This window comes from Cherax quadricarinatus, chromosome 31 (genome assembly GCF_038502225.1).
Source record: "Cherax quadricarinatus isolate ZL_2023a chromosome 31, ASM3850222v1, whole genome shotgun sequence".
NCBI classification, from domain to species: domain Eukaryota; kingdom Metazoa; phylum Arthropoda; class Malacostraca; order Decapoda; family Parastacidae; genus Cherax; species Cherax quadricarinatus.
In genome coordinates, this window is record NC_091322.1 from 3,689,298 (window position 1) to 3,713,045 (window position 23,748).

At 41.8% G+C, this 23,748-nt stretch overlaps 1 protein-coding gene across 1 annotated transcript in view; it reads right to left on the minus strand.

Annotated features, from left to right (window-relative positions):
• The window catches only part of LOC128699181 (uncharacterized), a 1,354,363-nt gene extending 1,331,448 nt beyond the window's left edge, over positions 1-22,915 (minus strand). The window contains exon 1 of the mRNA XM_070090158.1: positions 22,294-22,915. The gene's annotated coding sequence lies outside the window, so the exon portion shown is untranslated. The remainder of the gene's footprint in view (positions 1-22,293) is intronic.
• Between the last annotated feature and the right edge of the window lie 833 nt (positions 22,916-23,748).

A 23,748-nucleotide genomic window follows, 5' to 3' on the forward strand; every position in this document is an offset into this window, starting at 1 on the left:
GTATATGAGCTACTTATCCGCAGATATACTGTGTTCTTTTCAAGATTGATGGACTGATCACATCGACTCAAGGCTGAGGGAATGATTATCTCAAACTCCTCCTGTTATTCACCATTCTCCTTTGTATGGACTGATGAAGCCACTGTGTGGCAAAACGTTTCCTCAATAAAGATACCCAAGAGTTGCACATGTGTCTAATTTATCAACGTGTCGGTTCTCTGAACCATTCATCTACAATTCTGTCTGACACTGCAACTTCTTAGGATCTTAATACTTGGGAATTCTTCGCTTGCCTAACCCTTGGGCACGACCTACTTCCACATTGGTCAAGTGTGACACTACCTACGACTGCCGCACCTCTCCTGCCTACGGTATATAAGCTACTTCTCTGCAGATATTCTGTATTCTTTTCAAGATTGATGGAGTGACCACATGTGTGTGTGTATGTGTATATATATATATATATATATATATATATATATATATATATATATATATATATATATATATATATATATATATATACAGAGCTAGTCATGGTATTAGGCCGGGTGAGCGCCCCGGCATAATGCCGTGACGAAAATACCCATACACAGGGGTCTTTTTCGTCAGTGCATTAAGTTGGGTAGCAGCCGTTAGCATGACATCACGGCCTACCACCACACTCCACAGTGACTCCTCAGTGCTCACGTGGCTGCCGTGCTGAGAGGAAGTGTTGCACTTTTTTCTTTCATCTGCCCCATCTCCTATCCGGTGTTCCCTTTGCTTTTGGGGCTATATATGTTTGATTATGGGTAAAAGGAAGTCTAACGCCTGAAACTATATCCCAAATCATAGGGCTTCACATGGCTGTACACCAGACGAAAGAAATAGTGGAGAATGTTGGTGTGTGTGTGAGCGTTCAGTGAGAAACTGGGTGCAGCGTCTTTCTGGTTTAGAAAGACACGTAAGCAAACACTATAACATATTTATTAGAAAACGTTTCGGTCCTGGGACCTTGATCACTTCTAACATACAGAGGTAGAAAGACATTATATATATAGGCGGAGAGTGAGATGTGACGCACGTGACCTGAGGAATGTCATAAGAACATAAGAATGGAGGAACACTGTAGAAGGCCTACTGGCCCATGCGAGGCAGGTCCTTATCAAAACAACCTCTGCCTATGATGAGGACCAGTAGACGATGAAATCATGTGACTCCTGTGTTGTTGGGTTGGTGCTGCTTAAGTATCATGTATGCCAATGTTTTTGAAATTTTGTAGTTTCCAGTGTTGCGTTCTATAGTGTCGGTGACGGTGATTAGTGAGGCTTCTAGGCACCGTCGGCGTCTGAGGTCTGGTTCGGTGAGAACGAGTTGTGCCTCGTTCCAGTTCATCAAATGCCCCGTGGAGTCTCTGTGGAGGACACAGGCGTACCTTACATCGTCTCTGTTAGAGGCATTTCGATGCTCATTCAGGCGGACTGCAAGATCTCTGCCTGTCTCGCCTACATATTTCTTGGGACAGAACCCACAGGGGATAGTGTAGACGCCTGCTGTAGAAGTTAGAGGTGTGGGGCTGCGTTTAGTAGTGAGGTCTTTGATAGAGGATGTGTTTATGGTGGAAACGTTGATGTTACTCATAGCAAGTGCCCGGCGAGTATTCGTGGCAACATCGCCACATGGGAGTACTATGAACTGTTTAGGGGGCTGTTCCATGGGCGGTTTGTTGAGGATAGCTTGTGCCTTGAGTCTGCAATCTCGGATGAAGAAAGATGGGAACTGAAGACGTGTAAAGGCTTGTGTTATGTAAGTGCATTCTTCTTCTAGAAAACAAGGGCTGGAGATGCGAAGAGCTCTCAAGAAGAAGCCAATGAGGACTCCTCTCTTAGTGCGGGTATCTTGGTGTGAATAAAAGTGTATAAGATCGTCCTTGTTGGTAGGTTTTCTATACACTTTGAAGAGAAGTTTGTCACTGTCGGGAGATCTGCACAGTAGAACGTCGAGGAAAGGAAGTTTGCCATCATTTTCGAGTTCAAGTGTAAACTTTATTGATGGTTCAACTGCATTGATCTTGTTGAGAAGGGCCTGGATATTGAGACGTCTTGGATAGAAAACCAATATATCATCAACGTATCTTAGCCAGGTAACGGTGTTGGGAATGAGGGTGCTGAATTTCTCTGTCTCCAAGTTTTCCATGAAGAGGTTGGCAAGCACAGCACTGAGCGGGCTGCCCATTGCCATCCCAAAGCATTGTTTGTAACAGTTGTCCTGATACTTGAAGAAGTTGAAATTAACACAGTTCCACTAGATCGATGAAATCTAGAAGAGGTAAAGGGAGGTCGTGGTTTTCAGTGAGCCTCTGTCTCAGAATGTTGATTGCAGCGTCAGTAGGAACGTTGGTAAAGAGGGCTGTGACATCGAAGGAAGCCATGCTTTTGTTTTTGACATTCAGGTTGGAAATTCGGGAGAGAAGGTCACCTGAATGTTTGAGGTGGGCTTGACTGATAGTGCCCAGAAGCGCTGAAAGGTATTTGGCAAGGTGGCCGGCTAGTCTGTGTGGTGCACTCCCTATGCCCGAAGTGATAGGCCGGCCACCTTGCCAAATACCTTTCAGCGCTTCTGGGCACTATCAGTCAAGCCCACCTCAAACATTCAGGTGACCTTCTCTCCCGAATTTCCAACCTGAATGTCAAAAACAAAAGCATGGCTTCCTTCGATGTCACAGCCCTCTTTACCAACGTTCCTACTGACGCTGCAATCAACATTCTGAGACAGAGGCTCACTGAAAACCACGACCTCCCTTTACCTCTTCTAGATTTCATCGATCTAGTGGAACTGTGTGTTAATTTCAACTTCTTCAAGTATCAGGACAACTGTTACAAACAATGCTTTGGGATGGCAATGGGCAGCCCGCTCAGTGCTGTGCTTGCCAACCTCTTCATGGAAAACTTGGAGACAGAGAAATTCAGCACCCTCATTCCCAACACCGTTACCTGGCTAAGATACGTTATCGTAAGGGTTCTTGAATGGAGATATCACAGGTTGAAAGTAGACACACTTGTAGGATGGTAGATATATTGTCAGACTGAGATGGGAGATGGAGCCACAGTTACCTAGCCTGTTTACGCCTAGACGGTCTGCCGCTGAGTGAGGGCGGGACAAAGGGATCACTGCCCATGTGTATGCCCATGACGTCACTCCAAGCCAAAGGCCTACGAGGGATCTCGTGTCTAAAGCACATGGAGGATACTAATATGCTATGCTATATAATACAGGGAATACAGGGATCAGCAACTATGCTGACAGCTCGGTCATGTTACGTATGTCGTCCCGACATACACTACTATCTATAGGCTGAACAGGCAGGCGGATCTGGGCTGATTCTATACAATAACAAATTCATATATATATCTTAGAACTAATGGATGGTATCATAATGGACATTACATAGAGGGTGTTAACATAATGCATTACAAACTATAAGAACAATTCATTATACAATATGGATGGAATTGATCGATCGATCTGTATTCATGCACTCTACGGATTCTGAGGAAGAATAAATATATACAAAGAAGTGTTTAACAGAAAGGCAGATTCGGTGCACACAAATCTAGACTGTTAATTCTCAGAATACGGAGGGAACGTGAACACGAAAATTTCTGACAAACTGATCAGCTAATAATAAACACACAGTTGACACTTTCATTCATCTCGGACATCTAATTATACAGACTATGTACATTTAAACCCAATTCTGCGAGGGTAAGGTTTACGTATGCAGAATGGTTATCATCTCTGGGAGGATTGAATTCCTCTGCAATGGCTAACACATGCCTTGACTGAGAGATCTGAACGAGTATCTACAAAAGATACAACTACAATCACTAGTGACTGTGGAATTACTAACTCGTCTGCTAGGAGTACTCAACTCGACTATTCGATACAGTAATTCTTGGCTCATTACAAAGTCACTAATGGGTACTGGTGGCTTCACAGTAAGAATAAGCTCTTCCTGGAGCAGGAATCGAATCACACCAGAACACAAGGGATCGGTTCTTTGGGCATTTTTGACATCCTCAACAGCAAATGGAGGATCTGCAGTAACTACACTAACGTGTCGCGATAAAGCATCTGCGACTACATTTGACTTGCCAGGTAAATTTTCAAAAGTGGGATTGAACTCTTGGATAGTCAAGGACCATCTGGCTAACCTTCCAGTAGGCTGTTTGTTCTGGAATAAAGGTAACAGTTCTTCCTTACTGGAGGAAAGAACAAACTCGGTGGAGTGGATGACTCCCCCCGGTTGAAAAAAATTAACGCTATAACACGCAATATGAGCAAGGGAGAACGAATCTACTATCTCAACTGCAAGCACAGGAGAAAAGAAATGAACATGGTGAACAATGCTGATATTCAATCTGAGTCGCACACAGTGACACGAGGTATCAGCTATAAAGAAACTACACTTACAAACGTTAACATGTGAAAGTTACTCGAGAAATAACTTCTTACAATGCACTGATTACTGTCAACTAGGATGGGATCACCATCTGAAACACAAGGAACAACAACAGACACTCTAGTGAGAACACTTGCTGTAACAGAGACGTCTTTCTGCAGACAGCATGTCACATCAACAAGAGATGGCATTACTAGTTGCAAGTAATCGTTTTCTGACAAGGCATCCCCTGTGGAGAAACTACTACTCGAACTAGCAGTCATTGCAGGGATAGGCTGTGCACTCAAGGCAGTCTGAGTGTCCCCGGACACTTGAGGCAACGGAACACTATCCTGCAAGTCTGAAGGTATAGGTGGAACACAGATGGGAGTGACAGAATTACTAGTGCCTGACCGCTCGGCTACGTTAATAAGTAATTCACGGATCTATAGGAACTTAATCTGAACTTCACATTTCGCAGCACTTTAACAAATCTCAGATACAAGCTGTGAGAACAAACACATTGCTCAAGGGCTAGGTATTGTCTTTCAGTCAGTAAGGGAATGTTGGTACTGTGGACTGATTCATATTGACTTTGACTGGAATGATACACTAAGTGAACATTCAAAAATGACTGGGACATCTTCTCAGTGAAAATACTGAAGGGCATAAGTCAAGAAAAGTGGAGAGAATGACACAATAAGCTTAAATGGAAGAAAATGCTTAACTATTCTGCATAAGTAATTAAAAATTGACAAGTTACACAGTAAGCAAAGAACTCACACAAGAAGAATATGCAACTTAGCAAACACTGAAAATCAAGAGAGCTTGTACTTTGCTCAAATCTAATATGCTCAACTTTTACTTTAAATTGAATAAATGGCACAGTGAGTTGTCTTTACTTTCAATGCAACAAGGAAAATACACAATAAAATAATAAAATGGACTCAATAAACTTGTGCAAAAATTAAAACAAACACACAATTCACTGAAATAAAAATTAAAATGACAGACAGAATAAAATACTATGCACAGAACAGAGCATAAGAAACTGCACTGTAAGAAACTGTATTGCACAACACTGCATAAAATTTTCTGCAAGAAAAACTTTAATAGCAACACAATATTTGCACAAGAATTATTGCAAAATGAGTCTGTGTGCAATAATTAAAATTATAACACACAAGAAAAGAAATATATCAAGGAATGAACACTTTAACTCTTAACTGCACTTAAACAACAAGCAAAAGAACAATTTACTTTAGAAGGAGAACTTAAAAATTGCACTAAGAGTGAATTTGTTCAATAAAATATGAAAAATAATAGGTGCTAAAACACACAACAAAAAGAAATACAACACTTACAGTGATGCAGAGCACAAAACATCAACATAAACTCAGTACTAGAATTTTCTTGCAATGAAACTTGATGTTTTTAAAAAAATTTTGTAAACAGATTTCTTGCTGGAGCTTTAAAAATGGCACTATTGTCTGTGGAAATAAGACAAATTAAACACTGGCTGAATGGAAAAATATGAACACAAGAATGTTCAACACACAGGGAACAAACAAAAATACACAATTGCTAGGAAGAAAAAAAAATAACAGACAACACTGAGTTGTGATGCAGAATATGAGGTGAAAAATTTACTGAGTTAATTCACTGGAATTCTGAAGTTTAAACACAAGTTCTATACTGCTCATATGTTGCACACACAACAAAGGAAACACTAAGTACTTACTTCAAGTGTGTATAAAAAGAAACACAACACAACAGATATAAAATAATGCACGAAAATTAACACTGAATTAAGGAGATTAAAAGAAATTTATGCAATCGGTACATGATAAACACTGAGTCTGATCAAGAGTCACTGAATGTCACTAAGAGAAAAATTCACTGGGAACACAAAAGAAATGTCTCAACACTCGCAAATGTCTCTAAAAAAAAAATATTATAGCTGTAACACTTGAAAAAATGAGATTGATGGATTGTTTATATCGTCTTGCTGCTGTCCTCTGCACAGATGATCGTAGAATTGCGCTTAAATCGGCGAGAGACAACACACAGGAGGCTTTTAAAGATGGCGCGCCACACTCTAGCTCTTGACCCCCTATGTGGTCCTTAAAATATGGTGCTACAACCCTTAGCAGAGCACCAAAACACTGATGAGGTAGGTGAGTTGTAATGGCCGACTGTAGTTGGGTTTGTGGGTAAAGGCTGAGCGAGGCGTCTGAGACCGGCAATGGTGCGACACACGTGATCGTGAGTGGCTGGGCTTATGGGTTGAACGTCGTAAGCCTCACTGAGAAAACCCACACTGCCGCGAAGATAATTCTAAGCCGGCTGGCTTAGGAGAAACCCACGAAATACTACAACACCACAAGGATGACAAGGAGCACTCAGAATGCTTGGAACTTGAATCACAAGCGATGAAGACTAGTCACGTGGCTTGCCTGAGTACTGGGGTAAGACACCTGGGTTAGTTGCTAGCTGGCTTATCTTAACCCTTCACACAGAATAGCTTGATAACTTCACACGATGAGCACAGCAGGGGTGGAAGCTGGCTTGGCAGGCAAAATAATTGGATGGAGTAGGCTAGGCTGGACTGGACTCGGGTGTTCTGACTCCCCCACCACAGACTGGAAGCTGGCTTATTTTGCAAACTCGGGTCAACCCCTCGGGAGTAATGCAAAAAAGCAGGAAACACTAATACAAAGAGACTGACCAGTGAATAATGTAGAAGCTGGTAGAGTAGCTGGCTTGAGGTAGCTGGATGGGGTGAACCTCGGTAGGCCTACTGGTAACACGAAATGGCCGTCTTGCTGGTCGACAACTTTATCTCCAGAAATCGCTGTAATCGTCAGAATTACAGGCTCACCGCTGTCACCATTTATCGTAAGGGTTCTTGAATGGAGATATCACAGGTTGAAAGTAGACACACTTGTAGGATGGTAGATATATTGTCAGACTGAGATGGGAGATGGAGCCACAGTTACCTAGCCTGTTTACGCCTAGACGGTCTGCCGCTGAGTGAGGGCGGGACAAAGGGATCACTGCCCATGTGTATGCCCATGACGTCACTCCAAGCCAAAGGCCTACGAGGGATCTCGTGTCTAAAGCACATGGAGGATACTAATATGCTATGCTATATAATACAGGGAATACAGGGATCAGCAACTATGCTGACAACGTTGATGATATATTGGTTTTCTATCCAAGACGTCTCAATATCCAGGCCCTTCTCAACAAGATCAATGCAGTTGAACCATCAATAAAGTTTACACTTGAACTCGAAAATGATGGCAAACTTCCTTTCCTCGACGTTCTACTGTGCAGATCTCCCGACAGTGACAAACTTCTCTTCAAAGTGTATAGAAAACCTACCAACAAGGACGATCTTATACACTTTTATTCACACCAAGATACCCGCACTAAGAGAGGAGTCCTCATTGGCTTCTTCTTGAGAGCTCTTCGCATCTCCAGCCCTTGTTTTCTAGAAGAAGAATGCACTTACATAACACAAGCCTTTACACGTCTTCAGTTCCCATCTTTCTTCATCCGAGATTGCAGACTCAAGGCACAAGCTATCCTCAACAAACCGCCCATGGAACAGCCCCCTAAACAGTTCATAGTACTCCCATGTGGCGATGTTGCCACGAATACTCGCCGGGCACTTGCTATGAGTAACATCAACGTTTCCACCATAAACACATCCTCTATCAAAGACCTCACTACTAAACGCAGCCCCACACCTCTAACTTCTACAGCAGGCGTCTACACTATCCCCTGTGGGTTCTGTCCCAAGAAATATGTAGGCGAGACAGGCAGAGATCTTGCAGTCCGCCTGAATGAGCATCGAAATGCCTCTAACAGAGACGATGTAAGGTACGCCTGTGTCCTCCACAGAGACTCCACGGGGCATTTGATGAACTGGAACGAGGCACAACTCGTTCTCACCGAACCAGACCTCAGACGCCGACGGTGCCTAGAAGCCTCACTAATCACCGTCACCGACACTATAGAACGCAACACTGGAAACTACAAAATTTCAAAAACATTGGCATACATGATACTTAAGCAGCACCAACCCAACAACACAGGAGTCACATGATTTCATCGTCTACTGGTCCTCATCATAGGCAGAGGTTGTTTTGATAAGGACCTGCCTCGCATGGGCCAGTAGGCCTTCTACAGTGTTCCTCCATTCTTATGTTCTTATGACATTCCTCAGGTCACGTGCGTCACATCTCACTCTCCGCCTATATATATAATGTCTTTCTACCTCTGTATGTTAGAAGTGATCAAGGTCCCAGGACCGAAACGTTTTCTAATAAATATGTTATAGTGTTTGCTTACGTGTCTTTCTAAACCAACTTGTCGGTATTTATTACCAAGGTTTATACCAGCGTCTTTCTACACTGCTGAGGGACGTGTTAAGCGTAAAGGATGCAGCACCATTAAAACCTCAGTGTGCATATATACATATATATATATATATATATATATATATATATATATATATATATATATATATATATATATATACATATATATATATATATATATATATATATATATATATATATATATATATATATATATATATATATATATATATATATATATATATATATATATATACAATCTTTCATGGTATGTTTTTGTGTTTTGGTACGTATATATATATATATATATATAGATATATATATATATATATATATATATATATATATATATATATATATATATATATATATATATATATATATGTGTGTGTGTGTGTGTGTGTGTATGTATATATATATATATATATATATATATATATATATATATATATATATATATATATGCAAAACAACCACTCTGAAAGAATAGTGGTTGTTTTGCATATTTTGAAATCACCTGTTTACTGTGATCTTATTGCATATATATATATATATATATATATATATATATATATATATATATATATATATATATATATATATATATATATATATATATATATATATATATATATATATGAAGATTGAGACACTTATGCAGCATATGGTTTTTCAAACCATTCATCACAACTGTCAGACACTGCAGCATCATGGGATCTTGTTACAAAGAATTCTTCAACACTTGTTCAACCTTTGGACGAAGACCTACTTCGACTAGTGGATGGTACCACTATGACCCCGCCTCCGCCTGCTTCACCTCACCTCACTACAGTATATAAGCCACGTCTACGGCCCTATGCTGTACATTCTACAAGATTGATGGACTGAACACATCGACTCCAGGTTGAGGGACTGATTACCTCATTCTCCTCCTCTCCTTACGCCTTCCTCTTTGTATTGGACTGATGAAGCCACTGTGTGGCGAAACGTTTCCTGAATAAAGATTCCCATATGCTGCATAAGTGTCTCAATCTTCAACTTGTCGGTTTTTCAAACCATTCATCACACATATATATATATATATATATATATATATATATATATATATATATATATATATATATATATATATATATATATTATTGAAGACGGGGCACCACGAACACAGCTCTTATCTTGTAGCTAAAAATAGGTAATTACAAATAGATAATGGTAATAATACACACCCAAACACACACACACACACACACATATACACGGTAGGTAGAGAGGCGGTATCCCTGATGGAGACGCAGTTGGCGACGAGAACTGGTGAGCGATTTTTATGCTGATTGCCAGTTGAAAATGCAAACACAACGCTTCTACAGAAGAGGGATGGAGAGAGGAAGAAGGTTAGAAAAAGTAGTGTTGTTCTCTCTCTCTCTCTCTCTCTCTCTCTCTCTGCATAAAAGGATTAAGTCCCCTTCTATCTGTCTCCTCATTCTCTCCGTCCCATAAATCAACTGACCCTTACAACTGTCGGAAGGAGCTGTCTAATATTATCCTTCCTTGTCTAACTCGACAAACACCCTGGTTGGCTGCAGAAACTAGTACAATGTCAATTTTTTTTTCTGAGACGGTCAAGCAGGGAAATCTCTGTCTGTCTCTCTCAATAGCTCACGCTGAGGACCACTGCTGTTGCTGTCTACCACTGCTACTGCTAATATCTACCCCTGTTGCTGTCTACTACTGCTGCTGACGATGCCTACCACTATTTCTCACACTGTTGATCACTACTGCTGATGTCTATCACTGAAATTGCTGTTATTTACAACTATTTTTGCTGATGTTTACCACTGCTGCTGCTGACTACCACTGCTCCTGCTGTTCACCACTGCTGTTGACATTGTCTACCACTGTGCTGACATTGTCTACCACTGCTGCTGACATTGTCTACCACTGCTGCTGACATCGTCTACCACTGCTTTTGACATTTACCATTGTTTCTCTTCCCATCTCTATTTTTTAATTTTCCAGTCTCTCTCTCTCTCTCTCTCTCTCTCTCTCTCTCTCACCATACTGAATGAACACATTTAACCGAGAAAGGAACACAAAATGCTATATGGAGAAAAAATAAAGTTGGCACTTCATTGCCTGTATCAACGGTAGACCTTTCAATAATAGTGGTGGCACCTTACACCAGTGTCAACACTTTTAATTTAGTGCCAATAATGGCACCTAGCAATGAGAATAGTGGGGCACGTCACAGCGTCAGTGTGGCACCTCACGACAGAATCAACAGATTTACCTTAGTGTTAATGGTGGCATATGTGTGTTAACTGCAACTCACAGTGTCAATGGTGGCACCTCAATGCCAATGGTGGCACCTCACAGTATCAACGGTGGCACCTCATTGTCAGTTGTTGTTGCAACATAAAGCAGCCTTACTACTCAATTATCAATGACACAATTATTGCAATGATGCAATACTGCTAATAACACAACTCTTGTAATGCTGCAACTCTGCTAATGACAGACCTTGCAATGTTGCAAGGTCTGTAGTAGCATTACTGACAGGCATTACTGCGAGGCTAGGACCAAAGTAGGGGAACAGGGAGTGGGAGAAGATTGCAGGAGGGAGTGGGAGAACGGAGAAGGGGAAATGAAAAGAAGAAAAGATAGGAAAGTTAGGCTCATTGAAGTCTAGTCCCATCTTGGGAGGAAGGGAAGTGGAGGGATGACTGGCCAGTCTTGAAGCACATTCTCGCACCAGCGGTGATAAACGTCAACCATTCCACGTTTCCTATTTTTCCTCAGCCACCTCGTTGCCAGACGTAACACGGAGTGGTTTTTCTACTTTGCTTATTTTTGGTTAAATACAAGTTCTTTTTTAAACGTTTATGTAATCAATCTTAATCCAGCTTTCCTCGATTTATCCTGAATTAACTTTAACCTAAAATGAGAAAATATATTTTAAAGAAAAAAATGGAAAAGGTGATATGAGTTACATAAATGCTCTCATTCTTATCAATAACTGATTTTCTCAAATGAGAATGTTGGAACGTGGAAGGAAGGAGCGGGAGGAAGGCTAGACACACCGTGGGAGAAGGAAGTGGACGGGTAGGCCTGGTCCATCGTGGAAGGAGTCGGGGTAGGTTTGGTCCATCGAGGAAAGAGTGGGGTGAAGGGCTGGTCCACCGTGGGAGGAGTGGAGAGCCTGGTCCAACGTGGGAGGAGTGGAATGGAAGCCTGTTCTTTTCTAAAATAAGTTAATCACACAACACTCACATGAGAGTATATGACACAGTAAATCACTACTTTGCCTCACCTAATAATAAATATACACAGCTTTTTTAATTCACTCTCACTCACTCATACACACACACACACACACACACACACACACACATATACACGCACACACACACACGCACGTACACACACACACACACACACACACACACACACACACACACACACACACACACACGCGCGCACACGCACGCACGCACGCACGCACACACACACACACACACACACACACACACACACACACACGCACGCACGCACGCACACACACGCACGAGTCCCAGAGCTAAGAGGTATGTCCTACGAGGAGAGGTTAAGGGAAATCAACCTGACGACACTGGAGGACAGGAGAGATAGGGGGGACATGATAACGACGTACAAAATACTGAGGGGAATTGGCAAGGTGGACAAAGACAGGATGTTCCAGAGATTGGACACAGTTGGAAGTTGAAGACACAGATGAATCACAGGGATGTTAGGAAGTATTTTTTCAGCCACAGAGTAGTCAGTAAGTGGAATAGTTTGGGAAGCGATGTGTAGTGGAGGCAGGATCCATACATAGCTTTAAGCAGAGGTATGATAAAGCTCACGGTTCAGGGAGAGTGACCTAGTAGCGATCAGTGAAGAGGCGGGGCCAGGAGCTCGGACTCGACCCCTGCAACCTCAACTAGGTGAGTACACACACACACACACACACACACACACACACACACACACAATCGACACACACAGAATGGTACTACACACACAAAAAAAAAAAAAAAAAAAAAAAAAAAAAAAAAAAAAAAAAAAAAAAAAAAAAAAAGGCCAAGTGTCTAATCGACATGTGCCTAGCACAGAATGGTAACTAACGTACACACACACACACACACACACACACACACACACACACACACACACACACACACACACACACACACACACACGCACACACACGCGCACACACACACACACACACACACACACACACACACACACACACACACACACACACACACACACACACACACACACACACACACACCAGTAATTAAATGATGGCTTGGGTACCGCCCCCTAACAATAGGGTATAATTACCTGGCAGCATCGTGTACTGGGTGTCCACCATACAGACTTACAGCTACCAACATCAATCAACTATACACAGTCGATATTCTTGTTCCTCAATTTTAACAGTAAACAAAAATATATGCGAGTGTTGTTAACGAGTGTTAAGTCTCGACTTAAGTCGAAACTACATCTTTTGAAAACAGTGAGTAAGACCACAAGAATCTTGTTATATGAGAGCTCCAGCAAATTCTTCCTTAGTGGGGTTATCCTCAGTTCATTCCTATAATGAGTCTTCTTTGTTGCTATCAAGGCTTTTCCCACAAAAGTTCCAACCACTCTACATGTCTGAACCACCTCAACAACCCCTCTTCACCCCTTTGGATAATGGTTTTGGTAATCCCGCATCTCCTAGTTTCCAAACTACGAATTCTCTGCTTTATATTCACACCACACATTACCCTCAGACATGACATCTCCACTGCCTCCAGCCTTCTCCTAGTTGCAACATTCACCATCCATGTTTCACATCCACATGGTTGGTTTAACTATACTCTCATACATTTCCCTCTTTGCTTCCATGGACAAAGTTCTTTGTGTCCACAGACTCTTAAGTGCACTACTTACCTTTCCCCCCCCCCTCATCAATTCTATCATTCACCTTATTTTTCACAGACCCATCTGCTGACACGTCCACTCCTAAATATCTGAATACATTCACCTCCTCCATACTCTCTCCCTCCAATATATCAATCTTTCGTTACCTAATTTTATCCTCATCACCTTCCTCTTTCCTATATTCCCTTTTTTTCTTCTTTTACATACCCTACCTAACTCATCCACCAACCTCTGCAACTTCTCTTCAGAATCTCCCAAAATCTCAGAGTCATTAGCAAAGAGCAACTGTGACCACTCCCACTGGGAAATAATCTCCCTCTCTCCTACATACTTTAACCTGAGCCTCACTATCCTCGTAAAAACTCTTCACTGCATTCAGTAACCTACCTCCTACACCATACATATCCAACATCTGCCACACTGCTCCTATCTATCCTGTCATACGCCTTTTCCAAATACATAAATGCCACAAAAACCTCTTTACCTTTATCTAAATATGACACACATACGTGGGAATAATATCGACACACAGTTGTAGGGATAATATTTAAACAGCTGTAGATGTAATATTAACACACAGCTGTAGGGATAATATCGACACTCAGCTGTAGGGGGTTTAATATCGACACACAGTTGTAGGGGTAATATCGGCAGTTGTAGGGATAATATCAACACATAGGTGAAGGGGTAATATCGACACAGTTGTAGGTGTAATTTCGACACAGTTGTAGGGATAATATCAACATATAGTTGTAGGGGTAATATCGGCACACACTTGTAGGGATATCATCATACAGTTGTAGGGGTAATATCGACACAAAGTTGTACGGGTAATATCGACACAGTTGTAGGGGAAATATCGACACACAGTTGTAGGGGTAATATCGACACAGTTGTAAGTGTAATTTCGACACAGTTGTAGGGATAATACCAACATATAGTTGTCGGGGTAATATCGGCACACAGTTGTAGAGATATCATCACACAGTTGTAGTGGTAATATCGACACAAAGTTGTAGGGGTAATATCGACAAACAGTTGTAGGGGTAATATCGACACACACTTGGGGTAATATCGACAGAGAATTGTAGGGGTAATATCGACACACAGTTGCACGGGTAATATCGACACAACGTTGTACGGGTAATATCGACATACAGTTGTAGGGGAAATATCGACAAACAGTTGTAAGGGTAATATCGGCACACAGTTGTAGGGGTAATATCGACACACAGTTGTAAGGGTAATATCGACACACAGTTGTAGGGGAAATATCGACACACAGTTGTAGGGGTAATATCGACACACAGTTGTAGGGGTAATATCGACACAGTTGTAGGGGTAACATCGACACACAGTTGTAGTGATAATATCGACACACAGTTGCAGTGATAATATCAACACACAGTTGTAGGGGTAATATCGACATCACACCTGAAGGGAAAAAATATCGTCACACGATAGACGACAGCGACGTACACAATGTACATTATAATCGGTCAAAGATAAAAGGTTCTCCCGAAACCTTTGTTCAAAGATTTGTTTGTGTTGATTGTTGTTTCTGTAAATGGTGGATACGTTAGCTTTAGTCGGTCACCTTGGCAACGAGGATCAGCATCCTTACACTCTCACACAACACCCTGGATACATCTTTACACCCTCACACCACACTCTGGATACATCCTTACACTCTCACATCCCACCCTGGATACATCCTTATGCACTCACACCACACCCTAAATACATCCTTACACCCTCACACCACCCACTGGATACATCCTTGCGCACTCATACCACACCCTAGATAGATCCTTACGCTCTCACACCACACCTTGGGCGCATTTTTACACACACGATATCCTGGATGTATTCTTGTAAACCCACATCACACCCTAGATATATCTTTACACACCTATACCGTATCCTAGACACATCCTTACACAATTACACCACACCTTGGACACATCCTTACACAAATACACCACACCTTGGACACATTCTTACACATCTACGTAACACCCTGGACGTACACGCCTACACCACACCCTTGATTAATCCTTACACACTCACACCACACCCTGGATTCATCCTTACACATCCAGACCACACCCTGGAAACATCGTCACACACACACAAAACACAAAGGATACTCACATCTACACCCACAATTTGCACTGATCCTTACACACACACACACACACACACACACACACACACACACACACACACACACACACACACACACACACACACACATACACACACACACACACACACACACACACACACACACTGAAAATATACTTACTCTCACCACAACACACCACACTAAGCTGTTGTTTATTTTTCTGGGAATTATCGCCGCCACGGCCAGGTCTCAGATCAAGCCCGGTAAACAGTAGCGGAAATATTGCAAGACTGAGCACCATAAAAACATATGAAGGAAAATGTATACTTAGTGTAAGTAGACGTTTGGAAGATTATGTCCGCTATCTAGAAGATCAGGAATTCTCCCAAAATGCAAGACAAAAGCAGGCTTCCGTTTCGTACACACATGACAATACATAGTACTTCCTTGTTTAGTTCCTACCTATGTCGTTCCATCTACCTTAAGACATATTTTGGGTAGCAATACCGTTCAACTACACACACATAACAAACAAACACACACACACACACACAGATATATATATATATATATATATATATATATATATATATATATATATATATATATATATATATATATATATATATATAGATATATGTCGTGCCGAATAGGCAGAACTTGCCATCTTGGCTTAAATAGCAACGCTCATCTTGCCATATAGGACAAGCGAAAATTTGTGTATGTAATAATTTCGCCAAAATCATTCTGAACCTAATGAGAAAAATATATTTCACTGTGTTTGTTTAGTATTAAATTATTGTAAACAAATCTAAAATATATTTGGTTGGGTTAGGCTAAAATAAATTGTTCTTGTTATAATAAGGTTAGGTAAGTTTTCTAAGATTCTTTTGGTGTAAAATTAAAATTTTTTACATCAACATTAATGAAAAAAATATATCTTGAAACGTATAAGAGAAAATTTTAGAAAGGACTTAATTTTAAATGAGTTCTTGCTAATTGACCAGTTTTACATATTCGGCACGACATATATATATATATATATATATATATATATATATATATATATATATATATATATATATATATATATATATATATATATATATATATATATATATATATATATACATGTATGTATGTATGTATGTATGTATGTATGTATGTATGTATGTATGTATGTATGTGTGTGTGTGTGTATGTATGTATGTATATATATGGTATAAACCTTGGTAATAAATACCGACAAGTTGGTTTAGAAAGACACGTAAGCAAACACTGACATATTAGAAAACGTTTCGGTGATCAAGGTCCCAGGATCGAAACGTTTTCTAATAAATATGTCATAGTGTTTGCTTACGTGTCTTTCTAAACCAACATGTATATATATATATATATATATATATATATATATATATATATATATATATATATATATATACATATATATATACATATACATATACATACATACATACATACATACACATGAATGCAGAACAAGCCACGTGGATATGGAAATCTTTAGCTCTAGATCTTTCGCACCCTTGTGCGTCGTTAGGAGCTAAGCAATGTTGCAAGACAGCAACAGACAGGAGGTGAAATTGTCCAAGGCAAGGTAGAAAGTATCAATGGTAACCCATGTCATAGAGTGAGGGCCACCTCCGACCCCAACACCTACCCCCCGTCTCCTCATACCCTTCCGGGGTAAGGAAAGGTAGGTACTTCAGAGGTTTACCGAATGTTACAGAATATTAAGGAAACAGTAGTCAGCTCAAAAACCCATCTAATCAATATCAACTGATCTTTTACCATATGGAATCATTTTACGTAAGTGGTTAATACACCCCAAACTAAAGCTATATGTAATACTGCATTGTTATACGTTACTATACATTACAAAATCACCTGCCCATAGGAGACCGAAACTTACGACGACGTTTCGGTCGGACTTGGACCATTAACGAGTCATAAAGAAGCGACAAGGGTTGATTGACTGAGTCATCAGGAGCTACGTCCTTGACAAGGGTCTAAATCCTAAGATGGCCCGTCCGAGGATCTCGAAGACGTCTCCGAGAATCTGAGGTTGATACATATGACGTCTTTAGTTGTGGAGATGTCGATCTAACTCAGCTGTTCTGTGGCCGCGTGTTCAGGGTCTTGCTGCAGTCCTTGTGCAGTCCAGCACAAAAAAAAAATGTACTGCAGTGAACTGAGGCTATCAGGTCCCCCATGACTGTCTCTGGGTCCTGTGTTGGGTGGTCTGGTATATTTGCAAATAAAAGCATGGACTCTGCTTTGTCCATCATGCACATATTCAAGAAGATCTTCACAATAGTTCTGAATATCTCTGTTTTCTACCTAGTCTGTTAGGTCGAATATGACCTCAGTGAAGGACGTGATTTTCGACATCATTTGATGGCTCATGGGTAATACGGCATGGCTTGCTTTGTTTCCTTGGGCTACAATGATCTTTACTGGCGACTGTTGTGGAGTAAGGTAGACGCGCTGGCGGTAGTCTGCTTCAGCATGGATCCTGCTGGCTGTTGTTGTGGGGTCCTTTGTTCCATGATACTGCAGCCTCCTCTGGACGAAGCTGTTGCTCAGTGGTGGGGCTCTACTTGATGTTGAAGGCTGGATAACTGGAAGTTTTCCAAGTTGCCTTGACCCTGCTGAGCCTCTCTGGGCTTCTTGCTGTAGTTCAGACACCACCGAGGTTCTGTAGCCTCTCCTCTCCTCAGTTTACCCAAAGCAATCCTTGGTCGGGTGAGACCCGCTGCAGATGCCGCATGTTTCCTTAAATTAACATAGGGCGCTGAGGGTGGTTGTACCTTTGCCACCTGCAGCACCTAGAGCCAGTTGAGTTGGGAAAGGGCCTGTGTGATGGATCAAGATCTGCCTCGTTGATACGTTGCCGTCCTTCTTAGTTCGGAGCCGCTCAACTTTCAGGATATTTTGGTTACTATGGATTGCACCGAGAGTCATGTCTAGAGCACAGCGCATTAGTACGCCTTTTGTTACCCGTTCTATGAATTTTATCTCTGTAAGAACAATTGATGATTCGAGGTTGTTCACCTTCTGCAGTATATCATAAGACTATGTTTCGGGGAGTGCGAATAAACTCTCCTTTCAGATTTAGAGAGACTGATATCTTCAAGCCGCGCTTTCTCTCGAGGTGAATTACAGCAACATACCGGGAGTCGTGGTGTCCCTTGTTGATCAACTTGAATTTGTTGCCTGCGGATGGTTTGGTTTGCCCGATCTGAGGCAAGGAAACACTGCGTCACCTCTTGGACTTCGGTGATTGTACCTCCTGCCAACCTTTGTCATCCAGTATTTCTGTGGTTGGGATGAGCATTCCCAATCCATATCTATCTTACTGGTCCGGCTGGTTTCACTTCTCTCGTTGTCCGATGATTCCAGGAAGTGGTGTGTGTCACATCTTCGCCAGAAATGCGCCCCCACATTTTTTCATCTGTGTCCTTGGAACACCATCGTGACAGAAATATGAACTGTTAGTGTCGGCAAGACTAACTCTTTTTGTGTTCCCTTTAAATCTGTCAGAAAGAGAGCGGCCAGTTTCTCCAATGTATTAGAGAGAACAAGCGGAGCAGGAAATGAAGGAAACCCCGGAAGCATCACTGGCAGGAGGAGAGGTATGAACTATATCATTACGAAGGATACTTATTGGCAACGCGAAAAGTAAATCTGATGTCTAAAACACGGAGGATGTGGTTAATATTTAGGAGACTGGAAATATAGAGAAGACAAAGAACGAGAAATTTCACTGGAGAACAGCGTATGGCAGAGAAGAAAGTCCGTTTAGCATGTGAGTATGCAGAGTTTTGAAAATGGAGGGGTAGCCAGCTGTGAAGAGTGGAAATGTCAGAGTCCAATAACTGAGTGACCTGAAGGTCACTGAGAGAGAAACGAGAAAACTTTTCTTGACAGAAGGAGCATGGTAAGAAAAGTAGTGAATACACATGCCATTGTGCACTGACTTGTGATAAACGGAAAAAAGAAAAGCCTGTGGCGGAGTGATGGACATGCGCGTCTAGGAAAAGAGTAAGACTCTCATTCGTCTTTGAACTTGATGGAAGGAGCAAGATTGTTAAGGGCATCAAAAAATGGTTGGAAGAGACTAATAGCAGAGACATCGTCTAAATAGTGAAGCCAGAGAGAAGAGCATACCTGTGAAATCACCTGTTCTTTGCCTTTCCTATATTTCCAGTCTCCAAAATCTTAACACCCTCCGTTCTTTAGACATCAAATGTACTTTTCCCCAAACTAATAACATTCTAGGTTGTACCTCTCTTGCCACTGATGTTTCGTTGTCTACTCCATTTCATGTTCCTCTTGTCCTCTCCAATACTTTGGAGAAACTGGCCACTCTCTGACAGACTTAAAGGGCACAAAAGAAGTGTTAGCCTTGCCGACACTAACAATGCTCTTCTCTATCAAGTTAAAGATCACAGCTATCTTATTAACTGGTCATATGCCAAAACTGTCTACCCTTCTACTCTGGACGCACACCATCTTGCATGGTTTCTATCTACCAACGTACCTCCCCAGTATTTTTTTCAATTCAGCTCAAATATTGGAGATGAAAGATAAATATTTATATGTCTAATGCAAAACAATCGCAGACAGGCGCTCTTAACAATGCAAGACAAGATTTCCACCCCCCCCCGTGGATTGTCTTGCATTATATATCTAATATAAAAGTTTTATCTTGAACTGTTAAAGCTAGAGCACAGGAAAAAATTTTCTAGCGGATTTTCCTCTTAAAATAACATTTAGAATCGTGCCTGATTCCCACGCTGAACAGTAACCAGGTGATTAGACGCGTGAAGCATCCAGGATTATATCTCATAACACACTGCTGCCGGGATTATGCAAGTCATATCACCCAAACTACAGCTGATGGTACAATGGAAGTTGTACCACTCAACACACAGCTAGTGGGTCCATGCATGTTGTACCTCCTAACACACAGCTGTCAGAATCATGCAAGTTGTACTTCCCAACACAGCTGTCAGGATCGTGTAAGTTGCAAATCCCAACAAACAGCTGATGAGACCATGCAAGTTGTACCTATGAACACACAGTTGATGAGACCATGCAAGCTGTACCTTCAAACACACAGCTGATGGGACCATGTAAGTATAATCTCCCAACATACAGTTACCAGGATCATGCAAGTAGTACCTACCTCCTAACACTCAACTACCAGCACCATGCAAGTAGTATCTACCTCCCTTCACTCAACTACCAGCACCATGCAAGTAGTACCTAAATAACCCGTACATAGAAGAGAGGAGTTTACGACGACGTTTCGGTCCGACTTGGACCATTTACAAAGTCACACTAACGAGAAGTAGAGCAGGACGGATATATGTAGGCAGGAAATGGTCCAATTCGGACCGAAACGTCGTCGTAAGCTCCTCTCTTCTATGTGCGGGTTATTTGTGTATGGTTCCAGTCACGGTATTGTGCCTTTTTTGTTATTTAAGTAGTACCTACCTCCCTACACTCAACTACCAGCACCATGCAAGTAGTACTTACCTCCCAACACTCAACTACCAGCATCATGCAAGTAGTACTAACCTCCCTACACTCAACTACCAGCACCATGCAAGTAGTACCTACCTCCCAACACTCAACTACCAGCATCATGCAAGTAGTAATAACCTCCCTACACTCAACTACCAGCACCATGCAAGTAGTACCTACCTCCCAACACTCAACTACCAGCATCATGCAAGTAGTACTAACCTCCCTACACTCAACTACCAGCACCATGCAAGTAGTACCTACCTCCCAACACTCAACTACCAGCATCATGCAAGTAGTACTTACCTCCCTACACTCAACTACCAGCACCATGCAAGTAGTACCTACCTCCCAACACTCAACTGCCAGCATCATGCAAGTAGTACTAACCTCCCTACACTCATCTACAAGCACCATGCAAGTAGTACCTACCTCCCAACACTCAACTGCCAGGTTCATGCAAGTAGTGCTTACCTCCCAACACTCAACTGCTAGGTTCATGCAAGTAGTGCTTACCTCCCAACACTCAACTGCCAGGTTCATGCAAGTAGTGCTTACCTCCCAACACTCAACTGCTAGGTTCATGCAAGTAGTGCTTACCTCCCAACACTCAACTGCTAGGTTCATGCAAGTAGTGCTTACCTCCCAACACTCAACTGCCAGGTTCATGCAAGTAGTGCTTACCTCCCAACACTCAACTGCTAGGTTCATGCAAGTAGTGCTTACCTCCCAACACTCAACTGCTAGGTTCATGCAAGTAGTACCTACCTCCCAACACTCAACTGCCAGGTTCATGCAAGTAGTGCTTACCTCCCAACACTCAACTGCTAGGTTCATGCAAGTAGTACCTACCAACACACAGCTGCCGGACCAGGAAAGTGGAGGAAAACATGGTGAAACCGGAGAATCAATGATGGGATGGATCTTGACACAGTGTAGCATCAATATCACACACAGCCACGCTCACCTGGATCACTCCAGTCTCACTCCCCACCACCAACACCCACAACAGACTACCACCTCCACTGTCACCACCATAGCAACACCGCTTCACAATTATCACAACCACTGATATCACCACTGCTGTCGTCATCACTAACACTGCCACTACTACCATCTTCACGACGATCAGGTGAAAGACACGATTTTACTGATTAAGTTATTTATTAAGGCAAAGTTTCGCCGCAAGAAACCACTTGGGGTGAAACGTTCCATTAACAAATGTCTTCATCAGTGCATACGTGTCTCTTACCTACACCTTTTCGGTATCACCATAGCACTTCCAGCATCACGACGATCACTCCAGCACAACTGCCATCACAACCACCACCACTTGCTCAGCCACCACAACCTCCCCCATTACCGCAAGCATTATCACCGCTACCACCACCACTATCACGACCGCCCACACTACCGCCAATGCCCACGCCACCACCACTGCCCACACCACCACTAATGCCCACACAGCCAACGCCACCGCCTTCGCGGCCCATACCACTGCTGTTGTGTGTTTCTCACACACTCACACACACACAGACTTAGCCACTGACAGGTAAATAAAGTAAGCCCGTGACAAGAAAACGAATAGTGCATTCTTATATTCATGCCAAGTGCTGAACTTATACGGGTCATAGAATGCACTGTGGCGTGTAAATCCTTTGGTCTCTAATCCTGAAATCATCATCACAATCAATCAGCGTGAGTCCTAGCTTCTTGGCCCCTGTCATATTTAGTCTTGAAGTTGTGTATGCAATTTCTTAGGACCATATCTTGTAGTTCATTCTACATTTTTTATAGCCCGAAGGCTGATAAACTACTTCTAACATCTCTTTGGTTAGGTTTCATGTTTAACCCTCTTTCCCTCACGTCAGTCTCTCACAATCCCCTCTGACAATGCCTCTGAATAACTTTAACGTCGTGATCATGTCTTCCTTGGGTTTTCTCTTCTCTGAGGTAGTTAGGTTGAGTTTCTATAGCCTCTCCATTTCCTCAGCTAGTTTGGTTGCGAACCTACCGACTTTCTCGAGCCTCTGAACGTGCTTGATCAGATGTGGATTTCATGCTGGCGCAGAATATTTCCTGTATAATGGTTTAAAGGATTCTTTGTTTTGGTTCCTAAAACTAGCTTATAAACTAGCCACTTCTGCATACGGTGACGATGTGGTGTGGTTAATATGTACCTCGGGGGAGGGGAATAATCATCTTTTCACTTTGACGATATTTGGAATTATTTCCCAGTATTTTCTCTCACAGGTTCTCTTTCCCTCTTCAATCTTTACGACCTTGCATTATTATTATAATCA